Source organism: Pteropus medius, unplaced genomic scaffold (genome assembly GCF_902729225.1).
Source record: "Pteropus medius unplaced genomic scaffold, Ma_sr-lr_union100, whole genome shotgun sequence".
NCBI classification, from domain to species: domain Eukaryota; kingdom Metazoa; phylum Chordata; class Mammalia; order Chiroptera; family Pteropodidae; genus Pteropus; species Pteropus medius.
Window position 1 is genome coordinate 7,467,785 of NW_024342471.1, and position 25,607 is coordinate 7,493,391.

General features: G+C 35.2%; 1 protein-coding gene, 1 non-coding gene and 2 pseudogenes across 5 annotated transcripts in view; 3 read left to right on the plus strand and 1 right to left on the minus strand.

Moving 5' to 3' along the window:
- Window positions 1-21,677, plus strand: part of LOC120603343 (60S ribosomal protein L10-like) — a 37,235-nt pseudogene extending 15,558 nt beyond the window's left edge.
- Window positions 1-25,607, plus strand: part of CBFA2T2 (CBFA2/RUNX1 partner transcriptional co-repressor 2) — a 123,666-nt gene that overhangs the window by 15,834 nt on the left and 82,225 nt on the right. The window lies entirely within an intron of this gene.
- Window positions 6,284-6,402, plus strand: LOC120604020 (5S ribosomal RNA). Its single transcript, XR_005653249.1, has one exon. It is a non-coding gene; the product is annotated as a 5S ribosomal RNA (ribosomal RNA).
- LOC120604074 (uncharacterized) lies at window positions 12,739-12,857 on the minus strand (annotated as a pseudogene).

Sequence of the window (25,607 nt, forward strand, 5' to 3'; positions counted from 1 at the left end):
TTAAATGTCCAACTAGAGATAGTTGAGTAGGCAGTAGGATATATAAATTACATGGCGAATGAAAATAGAGGTTGGACCTCACATGGCCTTCAGTGTGTGATATAGAGAAAACAGATAAATTCTCTTCATTTGAACACTTGTAAAGCTTATTTAGAATTTACATAGTGCAGACTTTTTCTATTTTTACAGGAGCTATTTGACAAGGAAGTAAAATATCAGGAATTTATTTATCAAGAAAGTTCCTGGGTACTTTGAAAGATTTGTGACTGAAATTTATTAGGCTCTGTATAGATTTAATCTATTCTAATATAGTTTCTGTTATTCTGTGTAAAACGATCATTGCTGTAATGACCTTAGGAAGCTCTATCTGACTATAAAGTACATTGTGAATTATCCAAAGAAAGCTTTAACCATATTGTGTTGTGCATTATATTTTAAAGCATATTTGTAATATGTAATTTGAAAAATAATAGTTTACATAGGGATTTCACAAAGGTTATTTTATTCACTGCTCACAACAGCCTGTGAATTGAGTACTATTACCATTTCCACTTTATAATTGAGTAAATGAGCTGCATGGGTGGTGGAATTAACTCATACTCAAGGGCATGTCTCTCTGGTTAGGTAATAGAGACAAGACCTGAACCCAAGTCCTAACTCCACAGCATTATATATACTAACTCTCTTAACTACTGTGTTCCATTTCTTAGCTATGCTGAATGAATGGTAATTTATTATATAGTATTCTGTTTTGACACTATAATTTTTGAAAAATATTTTTTACAAAAGCAGTACAAGACAATTTTTATAAAAAGTTGCAGCAAATAGAGTAAAAAATTCCTTTTTACCTCCTCACTGGAAGTTTTGAATTTATTTCCAGACTTTTTTGGATACCCTTACATATCTATAATATACAAATGTGTAGTGTTTTCCATAAACTGAATCATACCGTACATAATTTTTTGCAGTCTTTATAATTTTCAGTCAGATGGGAAATCTATAAAACTGTTGTCAGATCTTTGGTTTAAACAAGAGCAAAGATTTTTATCTCTTCTGTTTTAAGTACCTTGGAATAGATTTTATGAACGACAGCAACACTTAGTATTGATTTGTTCAATGTTAGTAGTTAGATGCCTTAAAATGATCACACCTTTCATTTCAGAGAACTTTCCAAATGTTCTATAAAAGTGGCACATATATGATTGACTGCTTCGTGAAGCTGCCAAACACCATTCAAGTCCTTATCCCTTTCTTAGAGAGTGCATGGTTGTCCATTTTGGAGCAATTGGCTCTTGCAGATATACCTATTACCTAGGGTTGTAGGAGATGATGTTTCTCCATCTGTCTTATAGTAGTGAAAGGAATTAATGAACTGTAACTAGATAGAACTGTCCTGGAAATGAAAATAGGTCCTTTCTGTTATTGATGACATAGGAGAAAAGCTTCTGGTGGATCAAACTCTCCAGATATTTAGGTGATTATTTCCACGGTTGTAAACTAATGCATGCAACAAATAATGCTTTTTGCTTTTTTTGTTTGTTTGTTTCAAAGATCTAATTGGCTTTATTAAGTGATTCATGAATTGGGCAGCATCCCATCTAGCAACTAGAAGAGCTCTCGTTTTGCTTTTAATATCTCACTTTTAATGATGCACTAATCAAATTGACATGCTGTTAATATTTTCAGAAGGAAAAAGAAATTGAACTGCTGTGTTGCATAAGTTCAGCCTTTGCACAAGTCCTGCTCTGGGCCAGTCAGTGGACTAAGTAGTCATATTGGGGAGATAATAAAGGTAGGCTTTTGCTGGAGACAGGACAGACCAAACAGGAAGTGGATTTGTATGGGTTTCAGAATTCCAGAGTAATGAAGGTGAGTTAATGTCAAGTAATGGGTAAATGTAGGCTGATATTAAAATAATGATTAAGGAGGGAGGAATAACTATACAATGTACGGTTTGGTGGTGTGCATCCCACCTATCTGGGAAGCTTGTTAAATGGAGCTTCTGGGACTTTACTTCCCAGGGATTTAAATTCTGGGGGGTGGGGTTAGGCAGGGCCCAGGAATCTGCATTTCACCAAGCTTTCTAAGTAATTATAGTTGGCCTAAAGACTACTTTGAGAACCTGACAAAGACTATCCAAGTCTAGTTGGAGGAAGAATTACAGGGAGGAAAAACTATTTTGATGGGGACACCGTGATAAATGGAGGTGTCTGAGAAAGTATTAGGGAGAGAGATTAGTTAATGCTGTCTGAGGTACGGAGGAGGAGGGACTGATGTTTGATTTTATTTTTCACTCAAGGAATGTATCTTTAATTTGTTTGTTTGTATTATATTTACCAGATATGCTATGTTGTCTTGGTAAGCAAGCTCTCATATTTGTAGTGTCCTGTATTCCTGGGACATCCTTAATTTCCAACATTTATAACATTTTCTCCATAAGTCATTAAAATGTCCTTAGAAGTATAACTTTTCATCATTCAAACTAACTTATGGGCTATGGCATAAAATAATTTATCACCTTATGAATGTTTTTGTTTATTGGCTCAAGAAATAACCATTTTTAGTTTACTGATATTAGTGAGGCTTCCTTAATGGGGAGGAAAATCCCTCTGAGAATTTAAGTAGAGGTTAAGTTGGATAATTTAAGGTTCCATGCAGAGAATAAAAAATTTCTCAATTGTAAAGTATAAAAGTAGGAAGAGATTCTCATTTTTCACATGCTGTTTATTTAGTTAGCATTATCCATTCATTCAGCACATTTACTGGCATTGACATTACCATTCTTAATATGAAGCACTGACTGCTAAAGAATAATAAGCTTGTTTTACCATATCTTCCTATAAATGTTCTGAACACTGCTTTAGAGTATCTAAACCTGACAAACACCATTTAAGTCTAGTTGGAGGAAGTAGTTTTGGGAGTGGTTAAGGACAATCATTTATAATCTAGGATTGTTACATTTTATAACAATTCTTTGACATCATTATTGTAACTAATATTGTTGTATTTGTGTTTTGGAGATGAAAGTCATGTTTTAGCATCGTATAGTTTAAAATGACATTGGTCTTAATCTGGACAAAAAGGGTGAAAATGCTGATTTGGGCTTGCCTAATCTACAGCTGGCATTGTTCTTACAAACTTCATCGACTGGCTATGCACCAACCAGGTGTTTCACTTTAACTGCAGCTGTACCATCTGTGGGAGCAGGTGGACAGATTCTTTGTCTTCAGGAAAACACAGCTGATGAGACTTAGGAGAAAAGCTAATCAATTGCTTTTTCTTAGCCATAGCTCTCTCTAGTCACATATACCTAAGCACAACTTTTACGTGTGCCCAGGTGTTGACTCTGGTCAGGACAATAACAACAAAAGTGAACAAAAAAGGTGTTTTGCTGCTTGTGTTTTTATTGGATTGGCACTGAGAAAGATAATTTAAGGTTTTTTTTTTTTTTAGTTTTTGTTTTTAGTTACTTGAGGATATTTCTAGCTCATAATATTATCTGAGAGTTCCTTGTATGTATAGTTTATTGCAAGCTCTTTGCGGAGAACTGGGACGTAAGGAAAAAGGCAAAATAGCAAAATGAAGGTCATAAATCAATCAATGTATCAAAAAATAGAAGGAAAATATGGACTGTAGAATTCATAGATTATTAGAAGGAGAGACTAGGAGAGTATTCATGACCCTTATCCCTATTTCACAGATAAGAAAACTAAGACCTTGAGAAAATACTTCCTTAGTATTTTCCTTGGATAATTGGGTGAAAATTCAAAAGTAACTTTAATTCTGAAAAAGTGGTTGAAATCTAGTGATATTTTATAAAGAAATAGCAAAGTGAGTGAGCCAATTTAATGTAGTGAACAACCAGCTATGTCCAAGATTTTAGCTCATTTGGGACTACAAACTAAAAATGAGCCTGTGTTGCAATGTCGTTTCAGCAACAATCATTCTACCACCAGGCTGTGTGAAGGAGCTAAGAGTTTGCCCTATCATACTTCAAGTTTAACTTCATATATTTATATACCTCAGCTTAAGAGATACATGTAGACAGCATTTGAGAGGGTTTAAAGAAGATCTCCAAATATGGTTAAGAAACAAACTCCAGTTGAAAGGTTCAAGAAGCTGTGCCTGATGAAGAGAAAGCATAGAGGACTGATAAGCCTTTAAGGATGGTTTTGCAAAAAGTTGGTTAGTTTGTATACTTAACTCCCTTTAGAACTAGGCAGGAAGCGGGGCAGGCAGCATCAGATTTACCTTAGCCATGAGGAAAGGAGATAGATACACATTGTATTTTCTGGGGACTAGCCACAATAGTGTTACCTGGGAGCTTGTTTGAAATGCAGAATCTCAGGCTCTGGCCCAGACCTACTTAATTTGCATTTTAATAAGATTTCCTCAGGTGAATCATATGTACATTAAAATTTGAAATGTATTGGATTAAACTATAGACTTCATAATGAATTAAGACGATTAATTCTAATTTCCCAAGAGCATTTTAAAAAATGAAATTTTTACCTGGCTGAGGGAAATTTTTAAGATTTTTGAATATTTACAACGTTCTTAAAAGAATCAAGTAGTAGAATGATGATAAAGGTAAATTGTATTAGCCTGAGCAAAAGCACAATAACTAAATTTGAAGCTAATGAAGTTCTAAGCAAGGAAGGCAGAGTATAGGAACCACTATGAAAATTATGGGTTATATATATAGCTTCTTTTTTCTAAGCAAGGACACTATACATGATGGATCCATTTCATTGGCCTTTAGGAGACTTTGAACCAAAATGGATTGTTAAGAATTTTAAACGAAGTGAAGGAAACAGTGTATGGCTCTTTTTTCTGCCTCTTATGTGCAAGGTTAAAGTGAAGTTCTGTAAAGATTGTTCTACAGGGATGCCAGAGAAAAACATCTGAGTATTTGGCTTCTTTCATGAATATAATTTATTCATTCAACAAATATTTATTGAGTATCTCCTATGTGCCAGGTAGATTTTTGGTACTAGAGATAGAGCAGTGATCAAAACCAATTCCTTGCTCCCATGGAGCTCACAGTCGAGTGAGGAGACAGCAAACAAATGTCTACTAAAACCCCAGCTGGAGATAAATGCTTTGAAGAAAAATAAAGCAAGCCAAGAGATTGGAAAATGGTGGGAGAGAGAAGTTATAGAGAGATTTGCTGCTTTTACATGGAGTTGATCTTTTTCTGAATCTTTTGGTTTAAAAGCTAATTTATTTAGTTTTTTTCCCTTTTTTTTTTATAGAGTTATCACTTGTTTCAGGTCGAGCAGACTTCAGTTTTAAGGCCACCAAAATATGTGCACATATTTCTATTTTTTGATTCAGAAGATTATGTGTAACTCAGTGCCTGGCACATAGTTGGCATTTAATAAAAATTGGAATGTTTCCCAATAAACCTCAAGTAAGATCTTTTATTAAGAAAATAAAAACTGTCCTGCCATGAGTCTTTGGGTTGAATTCTTGATTGGGTAGGAAAGAAAGATGTGGAACCTAGGTTGACTAGGTGACTTTTGGGTGACTTTTTGAAGTTCTTTCTTTTGTTACCCTTTTCATGTTATTGTGACTTTTAGATCCTTGAAAAGGTTGCTGGAATCCAGAATCTTGAGATTTCCTCACTCTGTTGCTTATGTAACCATCTAGATGCGTGTGGCTTTGGAATAACTAAGGGGTTTTCATTTTTCAGACTGTGGGTTCTTGGGTGATAGGTAACATTTTTCTCCCTTTGTTGTCATCATCATGGTTTTTCTTCTGGAGCTTGCCTAGATGGGCATGCTATAAACCTGCAAATGTTCTCATTTTTAAATAAAAGAATTTTGTTGCAAATTTATTTTTAAGATTTTTTTTTCTGTTCAAATGTCCAATTCCATACTTTAAAAAACAAACGATCTATATGGTGACAGAAGGAGACAACTTTGGGTGGTGAACACGGCGCAATATACAGATAATATAGAATTATACATTTGAAATCTATATAATCTTATTAACTGATGTCATCCCAATAAATTAATAAAATTAATTTAAAAATAGGATTGATCTTAATAGAAGGGAAGTGTGTGCTTAGAGGAGGATTACCTTTATCCTTACTATGCTAGAAACAAACTGGTTAAGTTACACCCAGGTAATAGGCACAATTTTTTTTAGGGGGCGTATTAATTTGAAAAGAAAGTTATGCGTGACTGCTGTGCAAAAATCATAAAATGTGGATTTTTTTTGTAAACAGCTTTATTGAGATATAATTCATATACTGCCTTCTTTTAAAGTGTGCATTTATGTCTGCGGCCGTGCCACCCTGAACACGCCTGATCCCGTCTGATCTCGGAAGCTAAGCAGGGTTGGGCCTGGTTAGTACTAAGATGGGAGACCACCTAGGAATACCAGGTGCTGTAGGTGTAAAAAAATTTAAAAAATAATAATAATAATAAGGGATTGTAAGCTGACAAGGTCCTTTGCAATCTGTGAGGTCAACCGAGGGTTGCCGTGCCTAAAAAAATAAGTAAATAAATAAAAATAAAGTGTACATTCAATGTATACAAGGTTGTGCAGCCATCAACACTGTAAACCAGAACATTTTCATCCTTCTCAAAATAAACCCCATACCCATTAACAGTCAATCCACATCTTCCCCTTTCCCAGCCTATAACCTCCTTACTGAATTTGTGTGTTCTGGACATTTCATGTAAAGTGTTAGAAACATTGCTTGAATTGCAGTATATTTAAGCTCTTTTACATTAATTGTCAATGTTTTTTAAATTGGGGAAAAATACAATATGTGGCCTTTTTTGACCGACTTCTGTCACTTAGTTCTTGAGGTTTAGCCATATTGTAGCATGTATTATCAACTCTTTATACCTTTTTATTATTGCTGATTGTATCCATTGTATGAAACACAATCTATGTTCCTTATTTACAGATTCTGTATTTGCAGATTTGCCTGCTTGCTAAAATTTATTCGTAATCCCCAAATCAATATGTGGTGGTCATATGTGCACATGAGCTGAGCAGTGAGAATTCGAGTCTCTCAACACTCAAATTCCCAGCTAAAGTTGAACAAGGTGATGCTTTGCCTTCTTGTTTAACTCTCATGCCATAAACAAGTCCTTTTCTATGGTCTGTTGTACCACATTTTTAACATTTTTGTGCTTTTTTGTTGTTGATTTTGCTGTTTAGAATGGTCTTTAAGAATGGCACTGAAGTTCCTTCTGTTCCTAAGCATAAGAAGGCTGTGATGTGCCTTAAGGATATGCGTTAAATAAACTTAGTTCAGACTTGAGTTTTATTGCTATTGGCAATAAATTTGTTATTAATAAGTCAACAATATACTTTAAATAAAGGTGTCTTTAAAATGGAAACACAGAAAACAAGGCTAGGTATTGATTCATTAATAAAAATGTGACTAGGGGCTCGAAGGAACCTAATCCTGTATTTTCCCTAGGAGCAATGGTTTGGTATTTGCTAATTCAGTGTTTGTGGCAACTTTATGGAACTTAACTACTATGAATAATGAGATTCTGCAGTACACATTTTATCAGTTGATGCATATTTGACTTGTTTAAACTTCCTGGCTATTATGAATACTGCTATAAGCATTTCTCTACAAGTTTTTATATGGACATATGTCTTCAGTTCTCTTGGGTGTATACTTGGAAGTGGAATTGCTGGGTTATATATATGGTAATTCTATGTATAACCTTTTGAGGAACTGCTAGATCACTTTGCAAGAGTGGCTGACCATTTTACATCCCCAATAGCAGTTTATGAGGGTTCCAGTTTTTCCACATCCTCCCCAGTACTTGTTATTATCTGTCTTCTTAGTTATAGCCATCTAGGGGGTGGGAAATGATATCACATCGTGGTTTTGATTTGCATTTCCCCAATAGCTATTAATGTTGAGCATCTTTTCATGTGCTTATCCTCATTTGTATATATTCTTTGGAGAAATCTCTTTTCTTTGCCCAGAAGATAGCTTTTTAACGAGACCAAAACATCTGTTTGATGAGTAAATTTATAGAAAAACTAAAGTTTTAAATTATCAAAAACCCAAATTCAGAATTACAAATTAGCTTCTTACAGGATATTGATAGATTATGCGGGTACTCCTCCCTTTTTTCAGAAAGGCTGAATAAAAATTTCAAATTGATTAATAAAGGAAGTAAATATCTTAAATTATATCTCCACGTGAGGACTGTTCTCTGAATACCACTTCGAGAGGAATTTATCCCAGTCTGCTGTTTTGTGGTTGGAAGGCCTGGAAAGTTCTAGTGTCATATCTTACTCATGTGGCTTGTATTTCAATATGCTGGTAAGAGTTGGGCCATAAAGACATATACTCAAGTGAGCGCAGGTATGCATTTAAATGATGGTCTGTAGCAGATGTCTGTACCTCCCATTATCTAAGTGTGTGATCATTCTGGTATTTCCTAATTTTATAGGATCAATTGGCAGTAGACTGCTTTTACAAGACTCGTGGAGCCATGTTGAGCTAGCTCTCAGTGTATTTGATAAGGTTTGCTAAATCTATGAACCTTATTAAAAAGTGTTCTCCTTGGTCTCCTAGAAACAAATACTGAGTTCTGCATGTTGTGATTTGTCCAAATTTCAAAAACCAAAGAAAAAAACGTATTTGGCACATTTTTCATAAAAGGTGGAGATAGGAATTCTACATAAGACAAATTTTCCAGATCTTAAGAAACTTGATACCTTGTCAGAGGTGTATGGCCTGTGCACTCAAGTAACAAACAAGTTAAGATGAGGACATAGGAATGGAATAAAAGAGATGATCAGTAAAGTATACATGTGGAAAATGTCATCTGAACCAGGCCTTGAAGGACAGCTTTCAAAGTGATGTAAAGAAGAGCAGATCATGACTCAAATCCAGATTTTTTGATTGGCTTGATTTGTTTGGTTGGCTACTTTTCCCTCTTCTTTGAATCAGAGGATACAGATTAGGCCTTTATTATCAATCTTTGACTCAAGTATCAGTTGTATTTCTGCCCCTTTTTATGTGTGAAATCAGGGCTATGCAGGTGTCTGTACCTGCCATTATCTAAGTGTGTGATCAATGATCTACACCGTTTTGCCTGAGTTGGGTATATAACAATATATGCAACCTTCCTTAACATGTTCATTCTTTTGGGCGAGAATCAGTCTATCTGCCCAAGAATGAGTTTTATTAATCTGTTGCATCCAATACCAAGTTCTGGGGCCAATGGTGCCACCAGTTGGCTGGTTTGAGGAAGTGTATGAACCTTTTTCTTTCCTCACTGAGAGTTTATGCTGCCCACAGCTCAGTTATTTTCACATTATGACATTTCTATCACATGTTTTTTTTTTTAAAAAAATAACCTTCTGTTCTTATTTCAATTCTAGTTTAATTACTGCATGAGGTTTTCCCATCTCTTTCTCCTTTCCTTAGTCCTGTTTGTGAGTTAAGAAAAATTAAAAAAGAAAATGGGCATAAGATTACTCCTAGTATCTTTGTATCAAGAAAGAAGAAATAAGTAATACTTAAAATAAATTTTATTGAAAATAGAGATTCAGATATGACATAGGCCACAGTTCCAGGTATAGGGGAAAATGTTAGCAAGGGCTCAGAGGTGGGAAAGCACAAAACGTACTTACAAGACAGTGAATGCTCTTTCTCATTTAGGCCAGAATACATCTCACACACTGTTATTGTATATCCTCATCTTGTGTCTGGGGATTTTGAAAATGCATTTTTATTGGATTTTTGCCCTACTAAAAATTTTTGATCTGTTGCAGTTCCACATTTGAAACTGCTTCATTCTGGATTCCTTATCCTTGGACCTTTCTAATAATTTCTGTGGTTACACTGAGTCTGAGCTGTTCCTGTGCTAAACGAAAGCACACAGTCACAAAACTGTGGAGGCATAAATGAGAGGCATATGGGAGTGGTGTAAAAGGAAGGAGTCTTCATATGCCTGGGTGGGCGAGCTAAACTAATAGCTCCCAGCAGTTCTTCTGAATCAGACATTGTGGAGCCACGAGTCTAGCATTTGGAATTCCACTGACTGTGCAAAGGGTCTGTCTTTTATCCTTCAAACCACCATTTGTTAAATGGCTAATGACCCAGTGGACCTGTTGACAACAAAGCAGGGAGGCTGGCAAAGATCAAGTTTAAAGGGAAAAGAAAAGAAAAGTTCAAAGGTAGGAAAGTAAGAACAAAAGGGGTTTGATCATATCTTTACCTACCCTTTACTATTATTTTTTAACAATTTATTGTGGAGAATTTTGAACATACACAAAGTTGACAGAATAATGTGGTGAACCCCCATGTATCTATCCCCTCAGACCCAGTAGGCTGCAGTTACCACACTTAATGAACTCTGGTGAGCCTTGGGTTTGGTTTTTAGGCCTCTTTAGATCTTGTCACCTTTGGCCTAATGCTTTCAAACTCCTTTTTTCCCCTGTTTTAGCACCTAGTGTGTACAGAACACTGTTTAAGCTTTGTAATGAGTAGAACAGTACTTAACCTTTAATACTGGAAGGAACTAAGTGCTGTTCAAGTATAGTTATGAGTGCAGAAAAGTAATTCTATCAAGGGAGCACAATAAAGAGGGGACTTAGGAAGGCTTTATTGAGAAGGTGGCATTGTGTTTTACTGCAGGTAGGTTCGGCAAGGAGATAGGGACTGGGATCTCCAATCCAGATAGCAATGTAAGCAATCTATTAGCTCTTTTTGCTGAGCTACTTATGTAGAATGTGACATTTTTTTGTTACATTTATAACAAGATATATTTTGAATGAGCTTTCCTCCTTTAAGCAATTTAGAAATATAAGTCAGTTTCAGATATTTTCTGCTAAACTGTTTCTCCTTGAATGCTTATTATCAAGATGAATCCTGCAAGGTGTGTTAGATTTTTTGAGAATTACTATTTCAAAACAAGCTGGGCCAAGTTTGATTATCTGGAGGGGACGGCTGAGAGGACGTGTGCTTCGTCTGTCTGCATCACTTGTTTCAGTTGTATTTATCAGTGAAAGAAGCCAGGAGAGCAGACTTTTGCACTTTAAAAAGCTGACAGGCCAAGAGGAAGTGCACCATAAATAGTGTGTTGTAGAATAATGGGGTACTGAGCTAACCTAGCACCTTCCTCTGCCTTGTGCTTTGTCTTCTGCTGTTTCTCAAGGAATGATTCCTTTTGTGTTTCAGACCCATGTTTCTCACTGCCTACAGATGATGTTTGGCTTGGTTTACTGTCTTCTCATATCCAGCTGTTTCAAACTGCCTGGGATCCTTAGGGATCTATCTACCCACCCCCTCCTGAACAAACAGTGCTGCTTCCTGAAGCCCTGTGACTCTTCTTAAACCTTTATCACATTTTCCCCTTGCATATAATTTGTTTTGTTCTTTCACTTTTTAAGAAGTTGAGGTATCATGGACATAGATAAACTATATATTTAAAGTGTACAGTTTGATAAGTTTTGACATGGATATACCTGGGAAACCATCACCACAATCAAGACAGTGAGCATAGCATTCATTCCCATAAATTCCTTGTGGCCTTTTGTAATCCCTTCCTCTTCCTCTCCCCCAGCCCCATCTCCAAGCCAACACCGATCTGCTTTTTAGTCACTGTAAGTTAGTTTTCATTTTCTAGAATTTTACATGTATTATGTATTTATATTTTATATAAATCAAATCATACTGAATATGTTCCCTTCCTCCCTCCCTCCCTTCTTTGCTTTGTCTTCTTTCAGTATAATTATTTTAAGATGTTATATGCATCAATAGTTCATTGCTTTGTATTGTAGTATTCCATTGTACGGCTATATCTCATTTGTTTATTCACCTGTTGGCTATTACAAATAAAACTACTTTTGTAAATACATAGGAATGGCATGGCTGGATCATATGGTAATAAAGCTATGTAAGAAATTGCCAGACTACTTTTCCAAAATATTTTCAAGTGCTTATTTGCCATCCATATATCTTCTTTGATGAAATTTCTGATTAAATATTTAACCCATTTAAACAAATTGAGTTATTTTCTTATCATTGATTTTTGAGAGTTCTTTCTTTGTATATTCTGGATATAAGTCCTTTATAAAATATTTTCCCCCAATCTGTAGCTTGTCTTTTTATTTTCTTAATAGTGTTTTCTGAAGAGTAGGAGCTTAAACATATATTTGAAGTACAGTTTATCAATTTTTTTCTTTTATGGCTGGGCTGTGCTTTTATTGTTGTATCTAAGAAATATTTTTGTCTTACCTTTATGTGCCTGTACTACACAGTTTGATTTACCATGACTTAAAATCAGGTTGTGTTAGTCCTCCAGCTGTACTCTTCTTTTTCAAAGTTGTTTAGGCTACTCTCGATCTTTTGCAGTTCCAAATAAAGTTTTAGAATCAGCCTTTCAATTTCTACAAAAGAGGCATGCTAGGATTTTGGTTGGGAGTACATTGAATCTTTTTTAGAGGAGAATTGACATTATAACAATATTGAACCTGCCCATATGTGAACATAATATATCTCCACTTATTTAGGTCTTTATTAATTTTTCTTAGCAATTTTTGAAGTTTTGAAATATAGGTCTTACACATCTTTGTCAAATTTCTCTTAAATATTTTACAGTTTTTGATATAATTGTAATTGCTTTTGTTTTTAATCTCAACTTTTTTTTTTTTTCCCTAGGCGAGGCAACCCTCGGTTGACATTATAGATTGTAAGGACCATGTCAGCTTACAACCTCTTATTTTTTTTATTTTTTACACCTACAGCACCTGGTCTTCCTAGGTAGTCTCCCATCCAAGTACTAACTAGGCCCTACCCTGCTTAGCTTCAGAGATCAGATGGGATCGGGCTTGTTCAGGGTAGCGTGGCCATAGACTAATCTCAACTTTTGATTGCTCATTGCAACTATGCAAAAATACAGATTTTTGTGTATTGATCTTACATCCTGCAACTTTGCTAAATTCACTTATTTCAGTAGCTTTTTTGTAGATTCCATTGGATTGTCTACACCATCTGCAGATTGACAGTTTTATTTCTTTCAAATTATCAGTTCTTTTGCTTATTTACTTAATGCCAATATTTTCTATGTTGTAACTACCTCAGAGATTCTGCCCTCTTCTATTCCCTCCTGTTATCACCTTGGTCGTAGCCATTATGATATCATATCATATCTTTTTTTTAAATCACTTAATGGCAAGTGTCTCTATTACTTCTCTCATATCTGTCTTGCTTGTGGCTATGAAAATTTGTCTTTAGAAAACACTGGCTTCATTCTGTTCAAGGCCATATCATTCATGGTTCCCAAGTATCACCACTTACATGAAGCCCTAACTTATGTATCCCTCCACATTGGGATCTTTCCCTTCCTGCTAATAACTGACATCTTTTCATCATCCTGACTTATTCTAGTCCAGTCTTCACCTAAAATAATAGATTGGGGTGAACATTAGAGTTGAAATTGAGAATTTGGTTTGAATTCCTGCTTTGCCATTTAAAATGTATATAATCTTTGGTAAGGTCCTTAACCTCTGGGTACTGTGTTCTTATTTGTAAGAATATACTAACATGAGAAGGTCCTCACAATATGTTTTAAGGATTAAAAGAAAGAACACCTAGCTGTGTGCCAGGAACATAATGTGGGTAGTCAGTAAATATTTAGTTTGGCACTAATATGAACACTTGAATGAATGCTTGCTCATTTACCCTATTCCTGTACTGTTGTTTATAGTGTAATCTCATCTCAGGTCCTCTGAATCCTTTTTCATGTTTCAGAGTCGATGAAGTCTACTTCAGTTACGCATTTTCCTTCATTCCTTATATCTCTGTTGAGTTGCCCTCTAACTAAACTTAAAGACTTGAGACTTTTGAACGTCTTTGTATTCCTCGAAATGCCTAGCAATCATGTGTCATAGGTGCTAAAATAATTAGTTGGTTCTATAGTTAATTTAGAAGCAACAAAATGCTTTGTAAAGTTTGTTTTTTGGGGGAGAGGTGAGATTAAAGTTTTAGGGGAAAATAAATTGAATATTATGATATAATGGAAATGATAGGAATATTTTAAAAATCTGATTAAAGGTTAATTTTAAAAGAATGAGAGTTAACTTTTTTCTTTTTTAATTTTGATTTTGGCCATCACACAGGGTCATTCATGCAGCAGTTTGGAAGTTTAAGGTAACTAAACCATTTCTTTTCTGTGCTACTTCATGAACATTTAAAAAAATCACATTATTTCGGCTGAAATAGAAAGTTCAGTACTTCTTTAAGGGTTATATTATATTTACTGTTTAAAAATGGTAATCAGATTAGTATGCATGGAGAAACTGCCCTTATAGCATGCTGTTTGAAAAATGACTTAAGACTTTTCAGGTTCCATTAGAAAGTTCTGTGGTAAGACTGCTTTGCTTATCAGAAAAAGATTTATTGAGCTATTTAACATTTTAAAATAAGGGGCTTTATCTGATACTAGTTACTTTTAATTGTCATGTTAAATATTCACAGTAATCATTCTAAGCTGTTAAACCTTCTTTAGTACTTTGCAAATAAAGTATGTTAATAAAATCTTGATATCCAGGATACTTGTTGAAACACCTGACTGGTATACAACTGGCCAGTAATTCCTGACCACCATTCACATAGTATTCTGGAGTTGTGCTCTAAGGGGTGCTATTCACATAGAGTACAGTGTGGAAAGTAACCTCTAAGAGTTGTGTAAGTAGGAGTAGGAGGTATTAGCTTAACACCTTTGGCTCTTATAAGTCAATAAAGCAATTTGAACATTGCTGAGAGCTAGAGTTTAAGATGCACTGTGGGACACTGGAAAGGGTAATTTGCTGGCAGCCAGGAGGTCTGGGTTCTGGAACTAGTCACCAACTGACACTTAGCCTTCCCCATAGTACCGTGAAGAACTTTGTCTCTTTAATGGCTAATAATTTGAATTTAGCTGATAGGTTGAGGTCAGGAATGAAGTCCATTACTGAGGACACTAAAGGTGGCAGTCATGTGGTTGCTGAGAGGTCAAGTGATTAGAAGCAGTTTAGGGCAAGGTTAGACTCATGATTTTGGTGTGGAATGTGGATGGAAATCCACACACCTGCCTCATCTCCATTGGCTGGAGGTTGGCTGGTCATCATTTTTAGGTTATACTTTGGGTACATGGAAGGAACTTGAAGTTGATGATTCACAAAGCTCAGCAAGGCAAGAAAAGAAGCAAGACTTGGTTCTCTTAGGTCTAGGTCTTCCTAGGACTGAAGATGAGTTCCTGCTTCTGCCCATTGTTCAAGCAGCGGATTGATTGTGGTAGACATTATAGCCTATACATTCTAGCCTAGGCTGATGCCCTACTATTTTGATATGTGCCCTGTATGAAACCATTTTTTCCTTTGTCTTAGTTCTTAACGTTTCCCTCAGTTCTAGGTACATGTCTCCCAACTCATCTGAACTCAAAACCTACCTATCTTCTCCATGAAGCATACCTTGTTTTTACCTCTGGCTAGAAGAGATATTCCTGTCATTTTTGGTACTTTTTACTTTACATCTCAAATTATATTTGGTGCCATGTGTACATTTATTCCTTGCTATATTACAGTCTTATTGAAGGCAGGGACTTTTGTCTTTGTATCTCTTAGTGCCATGATTTTCTTAAATTTTAGTGTATAGAAGAATCATCTGAGGAACTTAAAAGTTTGGATTCTCGGATTCCCGCTCTTCCCCCTGCCCACTGCCCATTCTGATTTACTGGGTCTGATATGGGCCTGTGAATGTGCATTTAATAAGCTCCTCAGTAGAGTTGAGCCAGGTAGGCTGGGGCCCATGTGATTTATAGCGTCTAGCCCAGTACCTTGTCCTGCTGTTCAGAGAGCATATAGTATGATATGTTGATTGAGTAACTAAATCTGTAGTCAGTCAGTTGGAACCAACAATCATTGGTATGTCTGGTAGGAAAGGTGATCTTAAAACTATCAAGAACTAGATTTATTTTGTTCTTGGCTATCTAGTATTCTACAGATTTTTGTAAGTTGTGTGAACTCTTTGCATCCTTAGTTTAAGGTGCCCTTTGACTTTATATTTTAAAATAAAAATTATCCTATGCAAAAAGCTAAATATGAACATGCATGCATTTGAGTTTTGTCTTTAATCCTATATATTTTAAAAAATAAACTATAGCATGGCTGTCTTACAGAAAGCTATACTTTCAGTCTTTGAAGAAACAGCAGAGATCTTTCTTACTAATTCTTAATTTGCCTCCAATAAATCATTACTTTCCAGTGATACATTGTTATAGTAGATATTGTAGGGGAAAACAACAAGTATATACTTACAATTTTCTGGTGCAATGCGGGTGCTTAAGACAAACACATTAAACAGTTTAGAGAACACTTAACTAACTCAATATGTGATGTCAGACCACTGTATATAGGAAAAGTAAACCGTTATTAGAGTTCAGAGAAGGGCAGATGAACAGCGACTAGAGAACCTGGGAAATCTCCAAGAAGATAATAGGAGCTGAACCTGAATGTGTTTTGGAATTTGATCAGAAGAACAGAGTATTCTTAGAGGAAAGAACATAATGAAAATTCATTTTACAAGTAAAAAAAAATGGAGGCTCAGAAAGGGAAAAGTGAGTGACAGATGAGGTAGTAGTTCTTTGACACTGCTCTATTAACGTTATGCAGCATTCAGAGGTTTCCATTGTTACCAGTAGAAGACAGCTAGTGTTAATTTTGGCTATATGTCAAAGCACTGACAGTTTCTAGTTTTAACTGTGATAATCTGAAAGTTCAGAACCAAATTTTTTTGCAAAAGAATTATGAATTTGACAAAGTTGGTCTTTGATTAGTACATTTAGCTTGATGCGTTTTCAACAGTGTATTTTTAGAAGTATTAAAATTTGAAATGATTAGTTATGATATTTTGCTTTGTATATTCATTGAACACATATTTTTATTATGAGTACATGTTTGGTGAGGATAACCAGTAGAAATTCTAAGTTTTCTTCTTCTTAGAGCGATTGATAACTCCTCTTGAAATGCTTTCTTCATTTGATTTCTAGGGCAACATCACACTGCTGTTTTTCCTCTTACCTCACTGGCTGGCTCTATCAATGTTTCCTTTGATGGTTTCCCGTTTTCTTTGTGATCTCTTCAGCATCAGGCTACCCAATGTCAATGTTTACTACTTGACTCTCTTGTATATCTATACTCATTTTCTTGGTAAGCTCATGGAATCTCATATCTCCAGCCCATATCTCTTCCTTGAACTCTCTCTTGGTTTATCCAGTTGCCTACATGACAGCTCCACTTGAGTATCTAATAGATATCTCAAACTGAAAAAGTGTCCAAAGCTGAACTTCTGATCTTCCCCCTCAAACAGTGTCTTCCGTCAGTCTTCCCCAACTCTAGTCCTGAAGCAAAACCTTGGACTTAACCTTGACTTTTTTCTTTTTTTTATTTTGATAAAACACACATAACGTGAAATTTACTATCTTAGCCATTTTAAAATGTGCAGTTCAGTGATATTAAATACATTCTCATTGTTTTGCAGTCATCACCATCATCTATCCATATAACTCTTCTCATCTTGTAAACAGAAACTCTGTACCTTTTAAACGATGTTCCCATTCTCCCTTCTCTCCACCCCCTGGCAACTCCCATTATACTTTCTGTATGATTTTGACTTCTCTAAGTACTTCATATAAGTGGAAATCATACAGTATTTGTCTTTTTGTAACTCACATATTTCATTTAGCTTAATGTTCTCAAGCTTCATCCATGTTGTAGCATATTACAGAATTTTCTTCCTTTTTAAGGCTGAATAATATTCCATTGTATATGTATACCACAATTTGCTTATCCATTCATTCGTCAGTGGACACTTTGGTTGCTTCCATGTTTTAGCTGTTATGAATAATGCTGCTATGAACATGGGTATACACATATCTCTTCAAGAACTTGCTTTCGGTTCCTTTGGGTACATACCCAGAAGTGGAATTAATTGCTGGGCCTTATGGTAATTCTGTTTTAAATTTTTTTGCAGGACTCTTTATACTGTTCACAGTAGCTATACCCTTTTATATTTCTACCAACAGTGCACAAGAGTTCATATATTTTCTTTGGAGAAATGTCTATCCAAGTATTTTGCCCATTTTTGAATAGAGTTGTTTTGTTGTTGAGGTTTAGGAGTTCTTTATATATTGGATATTAATCCCTTATTAGATACATGATTTTAAAATATTTTCTTCTATTCTGTGAGTTACCTTTTTACTCTGTGGATAGTGTCCTTTGATGTACAAAATTTAAAAATTTTCTTGAAGCCCAAGTCTATTTTGTCCAGTTTTCCACACAAGTCTGCTTGTCTATTTTTTCTTTAGTTACCCAGCCTTTAACAAAAACCTTGGAATTATCCTTGACTTTTTCCCCGTCCATTACCCATATCTAATGAGTTAGGAGATCCTGTTTGCTCTTTCTTGAGAATATATACAGAATCTGAACAGCATCTTAATTTCATCCCTTCCATTCTGGTCCATACCACCACCACCTCTGACCTGGCATATTGGAGTTGGATGCTAGTTGTTTTCCCTGCTTCCATTATTGCCTCACAATCTGTTTTGAACATAATAGCCAGAATGACCAATTTAGTCAGATCTTATAAATTCTCTGCTTAGAACCCTGTTAATGACTCCCACTTCACCCAAAACCAAAGTTTTTTCCATGACCTTCAAGTTTCCTGAGATCTAAGACCCTTATCTTTTTGAAGTCATATCCTACTACTTTTCCAGCTCCAGCCACACAGATCTTGCAGTTCCTTCAATAGTGTAGTCCCCATCTTGTATCAGGACCTTTTATCTAGACTTCTCTTTCTCCACTCATCCTATGGCTCATTTCTTCACTTCCCTTCTCAAAGAGGCCAGCAAACCACACTGCCCCATTTAAAATTGCATCCTGCCCTCTTCATTGCCTTTTACCAGCTTATTACCTTCTAACATAGTATATATTTTAGTTACTTATTTTGTTTATTGTCTGTCTCCCCTTGCTACAATGTAATTTCTAAAGAGGACAGGGATTTTTATTTATTTTGTTTACTGGTGTATCTCTATTGCCTAGAACATTGTCTAGTACAAGGTAGACACTCATATTGGTTGAATAAATGAATAAATAGAATAGGAAGCAAGGTAGACATGTGGTCTCTGCTCTCATGAAGTTTACAGTTTGTAGTTCACTCTTTCCAAATGAAGTTATCCATATTTTCCATATTTTTTGTTTGATTTAAATATGTGTAATTCAGAATCTTTGTGAAATAGTAGACATTTAACCTCTTGTAAGCATTATTTCTTTAAAAGAATGCTGTCTTGAGTTGTGCCTTGAATTAAATGAAAATTATAAAATATTAAAATAGGAAAGCTATGTGCCAGAAAAGGTGATGACATGACAAATTTTTGAAAAATACTGTTAGGTTACTTTGGATCTTGATTCATTGCTGCGGAACACTTAATTACAAAATGTTCTATTTCCTTGCAATAGAAAGCAATTTTTTTTGGCTTATAAATGGGATTTGCACACCAAATGATATTAGCTCTCATTAGGGTTCTTGATTTCTTTATTCTTTTGCAGTCCACCATTTAGAAAAATTCTAAATTTCATTTAAACCCCATCTTCTATGGTAGAAATCAAATATGGAAGTTTGAACAAATATCCAGTGTTGAAGCAAACGTAAATAGATATCATATTGATGCCAGCCGAGGAAATATGATTAGACTTAGTCAATAAATAAATCTGTTAACATAATCTGCCACGTGCCAATTTAAATAATGAAAGCATTTCTGTAGGAGGATGTTTTGTTAAATGTCCTACAAGGCCTGTGTCTTCTGTGCAAGCCTGCCATGTGGCTCTGCAAGCCTACCACTTAATAATAATTGGGCAATAGTAATAATAAGACTGAATTTTCTGCCTCTTAATTTTTTTTTTGTCTGTGGAAGGAGATAGTTACTTGTACATGAAACTTTAATGGGACTGCTAATATAGTCTGTTTGTGACTGACGCTTTTTCCTGAATATTTGCAATGATTTCATAATAAAACAAACACTTCTGTGATGGTTTTTATAGTTTAAAAAAATTAAGATGCGTAGTAAAGGTTATAAAACCTGGCTTTAGTGGCCATACCTAAAAACTAAAGGAAAGAAATTTTCAGTTGATGTAGATTTTGAATTTTTATTTACTCTGAAAAATTAGCTCACTGTGGCCTGTTTAGATATATTTCTTTGTAATTAAAAGTTTACCACTTAATAGCCCTTTGATGTGCCACCGAAGATCCTGGTGTCACCATGGGCTGCTGACCCGCCTGATGATGCCAAGATCCGAATCTTTGACCTGAGGTGGAAGAAGGCAAAAGTGGACGGCCACATGGTGTCAGATGAACATGAGCAGCTCTATTGTGAAGCCCTGAGGCTGCTGGTATTTGTGTTAACAAGTACATGGTGAAATGCTGTGGGAAAGATGGCTTTCACATCTGAGTGTGGCTCTACCCCTTTCATGTCATCTATGTCAACATCCTGTGCTGGTGCTGACCAGCTCCAGACAGGTATGTGAAGGGCCCAGTGGCCAGGGTCCACATTGGCCAAGTAATCATGTCCATTTGCACCAAGCTACAGAACAAGGAGCATGTGATTCAGGGCCAAGTTCAAGTTCCCTGGCTGCCAGAATGATCGACATCTCCAAGAAGTGGGGCTTTACTTAATTTAAATGTGGATAAGTTTGAACACATGTTGGCTGAAAAGCACAGCTCATCCTTAAATGGCTGTGTGGTCAAAACACATCCCTAATCATGGCCCCCTGGACAAATAGTGGACCCTGCATTCTTGAGAATCTTGGCACTGCCCCCTCCTTACATCCACCAATAAATCCTATTTCCTGTCCAAAAATAAAAGTTTTCCGCTTAGAATAGCAAAGAAAATTAAGTTTTCATTGCCCTTTTTTAGTTTCATTTCAGAGCCAGAATTTGTTAAAAGTGTGAAATATCAGGTCTTATTAAGAGAATTTTCAAGGAATATGGTAAAAATAAAATTTTCTATGAGAATGCAGAAGGGTAATTAGAACAAATTGAAGAATTTGTAGGGTTTTCAAGCAGGATATATGAATTATATATCTGTAGGTTCTGTAGTTATTTTATAAAAGTAGAAACTATTACTAACCTTAATATTTTGTGTCTCCAATGGAGATGTTGATTGTATACTTGAAATGCTGAATGGTTTAATTTTTCTTGAGTCTCATGTTTCTTACTCTGCCAAAAGACAGGAAATAAAAAGGCTGTTTGGCAGAAAGTTAACTTAGGTGTGTATAAAAAACTATAGACACTCCTACTTTTTGAATGGAGGAGTTCCAACAAAACTGGTTGTAAAAATCTCTCTGAAGTGAGTATTTTCCCACTAATTTTTGTTATAAAATGAGAAACAAAGTGGGAAATTTATAAGGAAATAATATATCTATATCAATTCTGGTTATTGTATAAGTGCTAGGCCTCTTGTGAATTTTAATCTTCACCTATGGGTTTGCTTTTACGTTGAGAACCGGGAGTTTTGGTCTCTTAATTAGTACTGTGATCTTTGGACTTTAGTTTCCTCTGGGTAATAGACAGGCTTCAATAATTATCTTAATAAAACTCATATTTTAGGCTTTTCAACCTCAAATTTTATATATATATATATATAAATTCTATTTGGACTTAAGAATGAAATACAAAAATGAAATCATGATAGTACTAGAAGAACATATAGGTGTCTGTTTTATAATCTTTCTAAACATGACATCAGAATCAGACAAACTACTGATAAGAGTGTAATCTCAAAATAATCAAGAGAAATTACCACTTAAAAAAACTTGGTTAGGGTGAAACTTCTGGAATGATGGAGTAAGGAGCTTGACAAATTGAAAAACAGATAAAACCGGACAAAATTGTTAAAAACGACCATTTTAACCCATTTCCCGTTTGCCCCGAGAATACTTGCCGGCGCTTTGCAGCATTTACCCTGAGATAACTCACAGATTACAGTTCTAACCTTACCCCTAAAGTTTGCCACGAAATATCTAGCTTTTATTATTCTGTTCTCATTGCTCTAGTATATCAATATCCTTTGGAAACAAATGACATCATTCTATTTATAGCATTCTGTTTTTAGTTGTGGTATTAACATTTACAAAATATAGTAATTCTCTCGATCGTTGAAAATGTCAGATCCTAGAAAAAGTGGCATTCCTACGCATGATGTTAACATCGTTCTCAAACGGTTGTTAGCCAAAGATTCATTTGAAGAATCCAGTTTTATGTATGCATTTCTGTTACATTGGGATTAGAGACAAGTTCTGTTTAGAAATAACTCCAGGAGCAGTTTTTACATTTTATTTTCACATTGAACACCAGTCAGATTTGCTTCAGCCTCAAAGATCATGTTTATGTATTCAGTGAGCTGCACTTTTTTTCTAAACAGAAATGGGTTAAACTTGTATTGAATTGTTCCCATCTTTTTTACTCAAAACCCCAAAATTAGAAACAATACGAATATTCATCAACTGGTGAATAAATGCAGTGTGGTATGTCCATCTATAGAGTACTTACTACTCAGCGATAAGAAGGAATGAATACTGACGTATGCTACAACATGGATGAACCTCAGAAATCCACTGAGTTAAAGAAGTCAGACGCCAAGAACAACATATTATTTGATTCCCTTTCTGTAAAATGTCCAGGAATGGCTAATTTTTAGGGACAGAGTGAACAGATTTAGTGGTTGCCTGGGACTGTGGTTGTAAATGGGATTTCCTTTCAAGAGACAAAAAGGGTTTTGGGAGTGTTGGAATTGTCTTAAAATGGAATTGTGATGATGGTTGTACAATGCTATAAGTTTACTAAAAATAATTGAATTATGCATTTAAAACAGGTAAATCTTATGGAATGTGTAATCTACCTCAGTAAAACTCTTTAAAATGTTGGGGTTTTTTTTTTCCACCCCAAAGAGTGGCCTAAGTGTGTCACACCTCTACAGGTGACATTTACTTGAATGGCTTCTGCTTTAAATTTATTTAGTTCAGGTGTTCTGAGAACTTGGCACCAGCAGGAAATAGAACAACGGCTTTGTTAGTTAGGGTTCATGTTACGATTTTAGGCACATTAAGGACACCAATCTTATTTGTTTTTAAATTTATAAACTAGGGTTCAATACATACTTGACTTAAAATCTCATAAGAATTTGAACATCCAGTTTTGTTATTTACCTAAAGCCTTCTGAAAGATAGAGCTGTAATTTGACAAATAATAATTCTCTACATTGTCCTTGCAAATAGGTACATACCTCTAAGATGAATGATATCTTATTTGGGACAGGGCAGGGGTTGCAAAAATGGTCACAGTGTTTGGGAAAACCAGCTTTGGGCTAGGAAGTTTTAATAGTTATTAGCAAAGTAGTCTTGAATATATTAAGTTTTTGCCATTTCAAAAACCAATAGCTCATCCTTAAAAATTCTTAAAGAGAACATAATTCAACTTGAATACATCATATTCATAGAAATTTAATTCAACTTTTCAGACTATATCCTCCTCTGCCCTATTTTAATTAAATGAAGGGGTTGGATTAGATTCTAAAGCTAATTTTCTGTGGTTTGATCCTGTTAAATTTATTTTTTAAAACAAATAGGATAATTTATCCAAGAAATAAGCAGTGACTGTGTTGATCAAGACATCCCCCCACGCCCCAGAATGGTAATGGAGACTTGGATCAACAAATAGCTGAAAATCTTAAGTACCAGTGTGGTATTATGTATGTACTATCAAGCTACTTGGATAGCACTAGGAGGGGCCATTATGAACTCTGCTTGCTTCAGAAATCATCTTTCCCAAAGGCAAGACTCTTGAGATAAATCTAGAAAGATGAATAGATTTTCAGGTGTGTAGAGAAGAGCTTATTTGACTCAAGTGTTCATAGTGAAGGAAATCAGTACTCTGATTTGAGTAGAATAACTGGATTTCATCCCTCATGTTTTGGAATATAGGGTTATTCCAGCAAATGAAAACTCTTTATTTATTTTTTAACATTCTGATTCCTCATCTTTAAAGATCTGCTATCACAATTAAATTAAAATCTTGATTTTTAAATGATGATTGCTACAGTTTGACTTGTGTCACATAAGGGCTGATGACTCAAACATCAAGAGAATTGTTTTTCAGTTTTGTTTTCTAGGTCACCTGTGAATTTGATTGCTTCTCTATATTTTTTTAAGTTTACTCAAAACATCCAAGTTTTGTGATGTTAAATGTATAAAAAAATCAAATTATAAAGTCTTTAATAACTGATAAAAGGAATCTACACGTTGTCATGTAAATTGGAAAGTTAGAATGTCTTGTTTCTGGAGTGCCCCAAACCCCTGTTTTGTTTTAAGGTTATTTAACTTAATGATCTTGTTACTAGACTACTTACATGGAGGATCAGTTTAAATTAAGAATTTTAAGCAAGAAAGAAGACTGTAGGGGTACCTCACATATCATGTGGTCCTGTCCTCTGATTTGACAGATGAGAGGGTCAGTGATTTAAATAATTCCCTTAGTAGCTGAATTGGAACAGTTACCCCAGGCTCTTTCTATTGAATTTTAAGAGAAAATCAGTGTCTTTTAAAACGTGTATTATCTGAACAAGCCTGATCTTGGAAGCTAAGCAGGGTTGAGCCTGGTTTGTACTTAGATGGCAGACCACCTAGGATGACCAGGTGCTGTGGGTGTAAAAAATAAAAATATAGGGGATTGTAAGCTGACAAGGTCCTTGCAATCTGTGAGGTCAACCAAGGGTTGCCTCGCCTAAATAATAAAAAAATATAAAAATAAAAATAAAATGTATGTTGTAAATTACCTAAAAAGGAAGATACTCCATTTTTTGGTCAGCTGTATGTTTCATACTTTAAACATTTGTTGTCAAGCCTCGTGGAACCAAGGAAGTTAAGTGAGACAGACTTCTGATGTGTAGAAGCTGAGACCAATTGACCTATGTTGTCTGCCTACTACTCTCAACAAAGTTCCTTGTAGTCTGTCCCCTTGCTTGTCACTCTACTTAATCTTTCTTCTATAGGTTTAATACTGTCTACTCATGGTGACCTCCTTCCAGTTCTTCACACTAGTCGTGCTTCTTTCCCTATATATTCTTTTATTCTTTTCCCTCTGCCTGAAATACTTAAAATACTCATCTTCTTTTTTTTTTTTAACCACCCTAGTTCACTTCTTCTCTTTTAAGTTTCACTTCATCAGAGAATATCCCATATAACACACCCCTTATTAACCCTCCATCTCTAAATGTGAGGCCTGTAGTTCTCTTAATCTTTTCCTTGTGTTTTTTTCTTTTATAGCGCTTGTTTTACAGCAGGTCCTCAAATAACGGTGAGATCTGTATGCATTTAACTCGTTTAGATCAGTTAGCCTATGGTAAAGTTGGTTTTATTTTATGTAGGTTAGCCACAGTTCCAAAACCTACTGATGTTGTTAAATGAGAATTTACTGTTCATCTATTTGTATAATAATTCAATTATTTTTCTAACAGACTGCAAGCTCTCTGTGGGCAGAGACTGTTTTTTGTTCACTATTATATCTTCAACACTTA